An 11,013-nucleotide genomic window follows, 5' to 3' on the forward strand; every position below is an offset into this window, starting at 1 on the left:
TTAATTTCAGTAGCCAATGATAGTAACTCTCTTTTGGAAAATCATGGTGCCACCTCATAAATTTTTTTTTGTTACCCTTTAACATTTAAAGTAATTGTACCCTACCTCACAACTTGGTAAGACGTCATCCTTAGCTATATCGGAAGATTAGGTGATCTTAAAACTTTTTGAAACCTAACTAGATTTAGTAGATGAGGCAAGAGAGCTGACATCTCAATTAAGCTCCTTGAATGTTGTCAAATCATGCGAAATTTGAAGTTTGGAAGTTGGTTCAAATTTGCAGAGTGTACAATCTCATGTTGAGTGGGAGGGTCACAAAACATGGGAATCGTGGAACAACATTGAGGATTTATACATTTCTAGAGTCCAATGGAGTAAAGAATTTTGAATTCCCTTGACACTTATTAATGTCATTTAATGGGTTTGAACTTGACTTATGAACTCAAATGGATATTTTCATGTTTTTAAAATATACACAAGGGGTAAGATTTTTCATTTTTGAATGTGGGGTAACAATAGGCTCTATTGGGGATGGGAACTAGAATAATAAATGAAATTCCATAATATTGAATAATGGCCAATGCCCCATCCATTGGTCTATAGAGTAAAATAAATAATTGAGGCTAGAGAGATTCTTACAGAGAGTAGAGGGGAACAAGGAAAAAACACAAGACTAAACAAGTCCAAAACTAACTAAGTCTTACAAAATACCAAAATCTATTTACAAAAATTTCATGTATAGAGGTGGAAAACCCTTACCATAGGAAAATCCTTGGATGAACAATGCAAAACCATTAAATAGATTGAGAGAAATATGACCCTCTACAAAAAAGGGTTGGATTCTCATGAGGCACTTGCAAACTTGAAAACAACTTGAGGGTCCAATGGAGACTTCCTAGGTGTAAGAAAATCTTGCATAATAATATGTAACCAAGAATCTGTATTTATCATAGGTTTCTTGAATATAACCAGTCACAACTTCTGGCCTTATTTCAGACAAATGGGGACCAATGACATGAAGGGAATCCAATTGTACACCTCGATTCAACTTAGCTCTTTCTTGACTATACTTAGAGATGTTATGATTGATTCTGGTCTTATTAATTACAAAGTCATTGTTTGTTAGAGAGACGTGGTCATGTTTTTTAACAACTAATTTGATCAACTTGTTTTTTTATGAGCGAAATTTAGTATGTTCATTCTCATCATTGCTACAAATGAATTGAGAAGATTCATAACCATTTTGCATTTCAGCATAAGAGGCATTTTCTAATTGTTCATGACTACACATTCATTGTCCATGTTGGTTCCACATTCTTGCATGTTTTAAACTATTTGTTAAGAGTGCATCAAGAACTACAAGTATGGAAGATTTGAACTCCCTATCAAACATCTCTACCAAGTTTTTGTTTAACTCTTACTTGCACATGCCATCAGATCTTTTTTTGTTATAGATTGTGGTTGAGAAATCCACATTCCCTCCCATTTGAGTGAAATAATTATCTACCTCTCTAAAAAAAGCGCTCTTGGAAGTGTGATGGGGACACAACCGAAGAACATAATGGACACAATAGAAAAGGGAAATTGTATTAACTAAAAAATAAGCTAGTACATTTAGTACAGAGAAAAATGAACTTCAAAACATGTCCTAAGGGCTTACAATAGCATAAATGTGGAGATAATTTCTCCTTTCAGTACCTCCTCTCAAACTCCACTCCGAACTACCTTTTACAATGCTAGAAATCTCCTCAAATAGACCCCAGAGGGTTAAGGACTAGGAGTACATTCTAGAAAGTGCTAGTAGGCATCCACCAATCAAATAGAAGGTTCCAAAAGCTGCGTTAGAAGTCAACGCAAATCTAGCAGAATCTAGAAACGGTAACCGAACTTCTGAGAGGCATGACTTTTGAACCGTAGCTTCGATTGATGAAATGTTTACATTTTCGGAAAGCTCTCAAAGAACTCTATAGCCCTATGGACTAGCTTTTCTTGTCTCGCATTTTTTGGCCCTATTCAAGGTCATTTAATGCCCCTAACCTAACTTTGAAGCATTCTTAGGAGGTCTCCACAGCTTGAAAAACTACAATAAATTTCAAATTGTGGGGCCTTTTGACCTGATTCTTTTTTTGGAATGCTCTAAATTACAATTAAATTCATCTAGCCAATTTACACCTCCTAGTTCACCAAAATGATGGCTCAATTACATACTCCTATTTTTTTGAGATTTACACGAACATTGATAGTGGAACTATGAGAGTTGGAACCATTATATTTTACCCAAATGGGTATCCAAAAATGAAATAACATGAAACAAAAACTAAGTCTAAGTACATTTTTTTGGGTGACACAGGATTTCCCTTATACCTATAGATGCTCCTGCATCAGACACCTAGGGTAGATTGAAAAGTGAACCTGTCACTTTATGAATGGTAGAGGAAATCCCAAATGGGAAACCTCAGCTATTGACCAAATACTCTTCATACTGCTTGCTTCTGGTACTCCTACCCACAGGATGATCTAGAATGCCTTCTATCTCCTCCTTCTTAGAAGCAGGAATCGGACATGGCTCTAACACCAGCTCCTCATCTACACCATCATCATGATACTCTATTAAATTTGCAATGTTGAAAATGGGAGAAATATGAATACCATCTGGTAGCTCCACCTCATATGCATTTCCTGAGTCATATTTCTTCAAAATTTTGCAGGGCCCAAATTTCTTCATTTTCAGCTTGTTGTAAGTACCGACTGGAAATCTTTCTTTTTGTAAGTGCACCATGACTAGATCCCCTACTTGGAATTCCTTATGTCTTCTCCTTTGATCAGCCCTAGCTTTATACTCTTGATTCATCTTGGTAATGTGTGCTTGAACCTCCTCATGTAGACACTTGATATGTTCAGCAAATTCCTCAGCTTCAGCACTTGTCCTCTCCCCTTGTTCTATCTTCCTCAATTCTGGTGTAGTCCTTGGGCTATTCCCATATACAATTTGGAATGGTGATTTACAAACTCTACTTCTAGTAGAATCAAATCCCATCTCTTGGGCTTATCACCAACTAAACATCTCAGCAAATTGCCCAGACTTCTATTTACCACTTATGTTTGGCCGTCAGTCTACAGGTGATGCGTGAAACTAAATTTTAGGTCTATTCTCAACTTCTTCCGCAATGTCCTCTAGAAATACCCTACAAATTTAGTATCTTTGTTAGAAACTATACTCCTTCGAAGACCATGTAGTCTTGCCACCTCTTTGAAAAACAAGTTTGCAATATGGACAACATCATGAGTTTTGTGGCATGGAATGAAATATGCCATTTTGGAGAACCCATACACCACCACGAATACTGAATCATTACCCCTTTGTGTCCTTAGAAATCCAAGAACAAAAGACATACTTATGTCCTACCATGGCCTTGATGGAACAGGCAATGGCTGATATAGGCAAGTATTATGACTAAACCCCTTGGCAACTTGACAAACCTGGCAACTTTGTACAAACTTCTTCACATCCTGTGAAATTTGAGGCCAAAAATAATGTTCTCTAAGAATGGCAATGGTCTTATCTCGACCAAAATGTCCTGCCATCCCTCCACTATGCTTCTCCTTAATCAGATTTTCCCTCATGGAACTCCTTGGAATGCACAATTGACTACCCTTGAACAACATGCCATCCTGAATCAAATAGTCTAACCACTTGGTTCTATCTACAACAACAGGTTCTTTACAAGCTTTCCATGCTTCAACAAAATCAGGATCCTCGGGGTACAATTTCTTGAGTTCATCAAACCCAACTACTTCAACCTGCATTACTGTAAGCAACAACTATCTCCTACTTAGTGCATCTGCAACCTTGTTAGATTTTCCACTTCTATGCTTCAACACAAATGTATAGCTCTGCAAGAACTCTACCCACTTCATATGCCTCTAATTCAATTTACCTTGTCTATTTAGGTACTGTAATGCCTGATGATAAGTATACAAAACAAATTCCTTTGGCAATAAATAATGCCTCCATTTTTTTAAGGCCTCAACTATTGCATAGAACTCTTGATCATAAACAGAATACTTCTTCTTTGCATCATTCAATTTTTCACTAAAATATGCAATAGGCTTACCTTCTTCGCTTAATACAGCCCCAATAGCACTACCACTGGCATCACAGTCCACCTAAAAAACCTTTCTAAAATTTGGAAGTGCCAACACAGGTTGTTTTGTCACCTTCTTCTTCAGCAATTCAAAACTTCTCGCAGCTGTTGCAGTCCATTTGAACTCTTTTCTATCCCCTCTTATTGTATCAGTTAGGGCTGCACATATGCCACTGAAATTCTTAATAAACTTACTGTAAAAACTAACCAGACCATGAAATGATCTTACCTCAGTAGTAGACCTTGGAGTAGGCCATTCCAAGATGGCTTTTACCTTCTTTGGATCCATTTTGAGACCTTCAGGTGATCTAACAAACCCCAAATAGACTAACTCCATTTTTGCAAAGATACACTTCTTTAGATTAATTAATAGTTTCTCTTCCCTTAGCCTTTCAAGGACACTACGAAGATGCAATAAATGTTCTTCCAAAGTCTTGCTGAAAATTAAAATATCATCCAAATAGACAATAACAAATTTTCCCAAGAACTTCTTAAGCACCTCATTCATGAGCCGCATGAAGGTGCTTGGGGCGTTCTTCAATCCAAAGGGAATGACTAACCACTCATAAAGACCCTCCTTGGTCTTGAAGGCTATTTTCCACTCATCTCCTTCTTGAATCTGTATCTGGTGATAACCACTCTTTACATCTATCTTTGTGAAGTACTGAGCTCCACTCAAGCAGTCCATAAGATTATCCTTCCTTCACAAAGGAAACTGGTACTCGATGGTTATCCTATTTATAGCTTAAGAATCTGTACACATCCTCCACTCTCCATCCTTCTTTGGTGTGAGTACTGCAGGTACTGCACATGGACTCAGGCTCTCTCGAATCAAGCCCTTCCTCAATAGCTCCTGAACCTGTCTATTTAGCTCCTCTGTTTCAGTAGGAGTCATCCTGTGAGCAGCCTTGTTAGGCAAACAAGCTCCTGGAATCAGATCTATCTGATGACTGATTTGCCTTACTGGTGGCAATCCATCTAGGACATCGTCAGAGATAACATCTCTAAATTCCTCTAGTAAATCTAAAACTTCAAGTGGTATTTCACTATTACCTTCTTTATCTTTCCTAGGAATCAAATCATAGCACATATGCTGATGTTTCATGCCATCTAAAAACATCCTTCTATCAACAAGACAAATCCTAGCACTGCTACATACCTTTTCACCTTCCTTTTTCACGGGCTTCAATTTGTGGTGAACTCCATCCTTTTTCACAGAGTATGTGTTTGCAAGCCCATCATGTACTACATGTCTATCAAACTGCCATGGTCTACCAAACAATAGATGGAAAAAATCCATCGGAATAACATCACAGAGAACTTCATCATGGTAACTCCCAATTTTGAATTTGACTAAACATTGTTCACTTACCAAGACCTTATGATCATCTTTTTCCCAAGCAATCCGATAGGGCTGGGGATGTTTCTCCCTCTTGAGCTTCAACTTAGAGACCATCTCTTCTGATACCAAGTTATCAGTGCTACCACCATCAATGATCATGTCACAACATTTATCCTCACACTTGCAATTGGTATGGAACAAAATTCTCCATTGTCCTAGTTCAATCTCACCACTTAGTAGGACTCCTTCATTTACTAAGGTCTCTCCTCTTTCTGCATCCTCTGAATGTGATGGTTGTGCATCCTCATCCACATGAGCAACCCTAGCTTGGCCCTCAGCTCTCCTATCTGTCCTTCCTTGTCATTAAGGGCATTCAAAGGCACAATGACCTTCTTCATTGCAATGGAAATAGGTATCATGGAAGCCTCCTCTTCCTTGTCCATGTCCTTTACTTCTTCCTCTCTAATTTCCAAAGTCTTGATCATGGGAGCGGTTGAAACCCTCATTCCTCTGGTTCCTGCTAGTACCCACATCCTCATTTTTATTTTGGGTTTCATTATGGCCTCCAGATGACCTACTGCTTCCCCTTCCTCCTTGACTGTGCCCTCTTTATCTTCCTTCAAACCTTTTATTCGGCTTCTCTTCATCTCGTAGGGAAAACTGGTATGCCTCTTCAACGCTGGTCATTCTTACCAGACTTAGTTCCTCTTGGATGCTAGGTCGCAACCCACTGATATAACAAGCAACCTTCTCCTTATTTTCTTTTGCATGCCCTACTCTAATCAAGAGTCAGTAAAATTCCTCTGTATATTCTTGGACTGATCTTCCTGCTTGCTTTAACACATGCATCTTCTTAAACAAATCAAGCTCGTATTCCATAGGAATGAACTGCTTCTTCAATTTATCCACCATGCGATCCCACCTTGTGATCTTCTCCTTTCCTCTTCTATTTCTTTCCGATTGGACCTCTTCCCACCAAATTTTGGCATGGCATTTCAATTTGTCCTTTGCAAACTTAACCCTATCTGCGTCCCTGATATCCTCATACTGAAAGTATTCATCCAGTTCATTGATCTAATCGATCAACTCATCTAGTTTCAGATTTCTTGAAAATACACCCACTTCAATTGTAGGTCTTTTCCCAAACTTAGTAATGGCCCTAAAAAGCCTTTCCTCTACATGATTAGAACTTCCCTTTTGAAATTCCCCTTCTTGTCCAATTTCATCTTCTTCATTTTCATCTTCACTTTCATCACCTGCGACCACAATTGTTCCTCTACGGAGCTCCTCCTGCAATGCTTGTACCTATCTTTGGAGGGCTCTAACGTCCTCAGGATTAATAGCTCTGGCCCTTTTTCCATGCTCTCTTCATGGAGGCATCTTCTTAACTCAAACCCACAACCACACGGTCCTAGTGCAAACTGCCTCATAGTCGGCGCTCTGTCTACACACTCAGGAAAACTAGCTCTGATACCACTTGATGGGGAGACAACCCAAGAAAAGAATGGACACAACAGAAAAGGGAAATGGTATTAACTAAAAAATAAGCTAGTACATTTATTACAGAGAAAAATGAACTTCAAAACATGCCCTAAGGGCTTACAATAGCATAAATGTGGAGATAATTTCTCCTTTCAATACCTCCTCTCAAACTCCACTCCGAACTACCTTTTACAACATCAGAAATCCCCTTAAATTGACCCCGAAGGGTTAAAGACTAGGGCTAAATTCTAGAAAGTGCTAGTAGGCATTCACTGACCAAATAGAAGGTTCCAGAAGCTGCGTTAGAAGTCGACGCAAATCTAGAAGAATCCAGAAATGGTAACCGAACTTCTGGGAGGCATAACTTTTGAACCGTAGCTCTGATTGATGAACCGTTTACATTTTCAAAAAGCTCTCAAAGTTCTCTATAGCCCTATGGACTAGCTTTGCTCATTCCCCATTTTTTGGCCCTATTCAAGGTTATTTAATGCCCCTAACCTAACTTTGAAGCATTCTTAGGAGGTCTCCACAACCAAAAAAACTATAATAACTTTCAAACCATGGGGCCTTTTGACCTGATTCTTTTTCTAGAATGCTCTAAATTACAATTACATTCATCTATCCAATTTACACCTCCTAGTTCACCAAAATGATGGCTCAATTACATACTCCTATTTTTTTTGGGATTTAAACGAACACTGATAGTGGAACTATGAGAGTTGGAACCTTTATTTGACCCAAATGGGTATCCAAAAATGAAATAACATGAAACATAAACTAAGTCTAAGTACATTTTTTTAGGTGACACAAGATTGCCCTTATACCTCTAGATGCTCCTGCATCAAAGTGGTAGGGTGCATTGCCTCTTTTTTTATTCTTCTTCTCCATCTTCTAGGTTAAGAAGAGAAAAAGAAGAATATTCAGGTTGTGCATCCATACTTATGATATTTCAAGTTTCCTTTCAACTATAATAAATATCAAATTGGTGTCATCAAAACCAAAAGCTTTCAATTATAGGCCATGGTTTGAAAATTGTTTTGTAATTTCATGAAAGAAATTATCTCCTTCTTGATCAATTTTAGAAACATCAAAGGGACATCAATGGTGGAAGCTTGTAACTTAGAAGAAGATGAAGGTGCATAAATATAAAAACATTCATACTTTCTTTTCATACTCACAGATGCAAATGACTATACCAATTTTAACTTTGATAATATGGCCATTTGCATCTTCAAGTCCACACTAGAACTTGTCATCTAAGCCTTCCAAGAACAAATTTGGGATGAAGACCTTCTTGTATTCTTATGATGGTGTCTATTTTAAGAGAAATGAATATTTTCACTCATTCGTGTCAATGAAGATTTTGTCTCCTTATCTTTATCTTGGTGTGAAGTCTCTTTTTATTGTTGATTGTGTCTCCAAGGTTATTCACTTAACAAGGATTCATAGGTTATGAGTAATGGGAAAAATATTAGACCCTTTATTTTCTAAATCTTCTCTTGATCTCTTTTCAATCTCCATTAATTAATGATTCTTTTGTTTGAGCTCCTAGAGTTGGAAATATCTTTTTTGTACACTATCTAATAGTCATGAAGATATATGATCTTCATGGGGGTTTAAATTTTTCATCTCAACCTCACAGAAACTCTTTCTAAAAACATCCCAAATTAAATAAAATATTTAGTCATCCTCAAGTATTATTTATTGAAAAGTTGGTACAAATCTTCTTTGTTGGACTTGGCCTCAAAACACTTTTCTAAGATCCTCAAAAGAAACATAGTTGTTGATCTTCGTAATGGGAAGGCATAGTTAGGTAATTGAAGAAAAATAAAATGTTGGCCTTATTTTACTCTAGTAAAATCACAAAAAATTTGTTGGTTCATACTTTTATCCTTCAAGAAATATCCTTTAAAATTGACTCCATAATGCCCAAAATGAAGGAAAAAATAGACTAAATATTGGATAGATCTTCGTTGGATAGATGATCCTACTTTGAATTTTAGAGGTACAAATCTCTTGTATGATTTAATTTTTAGTTTTTTGGGGTGTACTATTGACCAAAAAGTAGAAAAAGAAACCTAACATCCAATCATAGCTATATTATAGATGCAATAAGATTCAAAAAGTTCTTCAAGGAAATAATTTGACAGAAAGTTCAACTCAATTGCAATGCAATATATAAGAAAAGAGAAAGAATATATCTCAAAACATAATGCAAAGTTTCTAATATAAAAGAATGTTATCCATTTCAAGTAGGAAAACTTCATGTACTATTGTCATAACACAAAGTTTAATCCATGATAAGGAGAGAGTATGACAAATGCACAACTTTGAACACATACATTCCCCTCCAATGATAATTGTGGAGAAATTCATGACACAAAGTTTGATTTATTTCCAATACCAAAAAAACCTACATTTTAATGTTTAACCCTTTTTCATATGTTTCTATTAAATCTACACCCAAAAATACCTCTCAACTTTTTACCTTTATGTGTGTGTGTGTGTGTGTGTGTGTGTGTACCTACATACATATATGTATGTATGTATGTATAAATATATATATATATATATATATATATAGATGTAGATATTGTTGGAAATGAGAATGGAGTAACTGAGAGGGGAGGGGTGAATCAGTTACTACAAAAACTTTTCCCACAAGTCCCTTAAGATGTCAAAGGAAATACTCATTGCTGATACTCATATAATCAAACTGAAAACACAAGAAACAAGAGACACCAGATTTAACGTGGAAACCCAATATGGGAAAAACCACCAATGTAACTAGTTACTATTTTTCACTCTTATGAAGTGAGCCCTGTTAGGAGCCAACCTTGTTAAAGGTTACAAAACACACTATTAGGTGCGACCTTGTTAGAGGATTTAATCACCCTGCTAGGAGTGGCCTTGCTAGAGGTCTTTAGATCAATTCAACTGAATTGCCACCTTGTTAGAGGATTTTACAAAAGGCTGTTAAACCCACTCTGTTAAGAGATTTGAAAACACTGTTACAATTGTTAGAAAGTAACAATGAGTGATCTGAAATAAATACAACTTATCTTTTGCTGATACAGATCTCTGTTCTGTTCCTCTCTGATCAAATGCAACTCTGCATCTCTGATCCTTCAAAAACTTGCTCTGACCTTCCTTATAATTCGCATATTAGATATTCAATAATATCTGCTCGCTTTTTCACATTCATACTTCCATACTTGAATTCACAACTTGATCCTTCATATATACCTTTCAGATTATCAAGTCAGCTCAAATACAAGTTACAATTATAAATAATTGTGCTATAAGTCGGCTTCATACATTACATAAAGTAATTAATTTTAATTACTTAACCTTCGAGAAATCCTTCGCTGACCGACTCAACTCGGTAAATACTGCACAGAAAATAATTCCTGTGTTAACCAACTGAGCTCGGTTAATACACAGAATTTTGTGAAATCCTTCAGTCGCCGAGTGAACTCGGTAAACACCGATTTCTCTGACTTTCCTTTGATGACCGAGTGAGCTCGGTTAACACTGTCTGCTTCTTTTCTTCGATGACCGAGTGATCTCTGTTAACACTGTCTGCTTCTTTTCTTCGATGACCGAGTCAACTCGGTAAATACTGACAACCTATCTCCTTTGTTTACCGAGTGAGTTCGGTAAACACTGTCTTTCGACAACAAATCCTTTGATTACCGAGTAAGCTCGGTAAACACTGAACTTCCTTTGTTTACCTTGCAAGCTTGGTAAACTCTGTCAACAGTTGTACTTACTTTCTGAGCTCGATAGACTCTGTCTGATGACTGATATGACATTTGTGTAACATCAAAGACAATCATGCAATTATCAATTGTATCTAACAATCTCCCTCTTTGGCATTGATGGCAACACAACATGTCATATCAAAATGAAATTTGAAAACAAGTCCTTATCAGCATAATGTGTCATCAAAACAATTCTCCCTCTAAGATGATAGACTCTCCCTCTTTCAGTAATCTCCTTCTGTGAAGGAATTACATAAGAACTTTCTTTTTCACACAAATT

This window comes from Cupressus sempervirens, chromosome 2 (assembly GCF_028749045.1).
Source record: "Cupressus sempervirens isolate cs-2001-9-10 chromosome 2, ASM2874904v1, whole genome shotgun sequence".
NCBI classification, from domain to species: domain Eukaryota; kingdom Viridiplantae; phylum Streptophyta; class Pinopsida; order Cupressales; family Cupressaceae; genus Cupressus; species Cupressus sempervirens.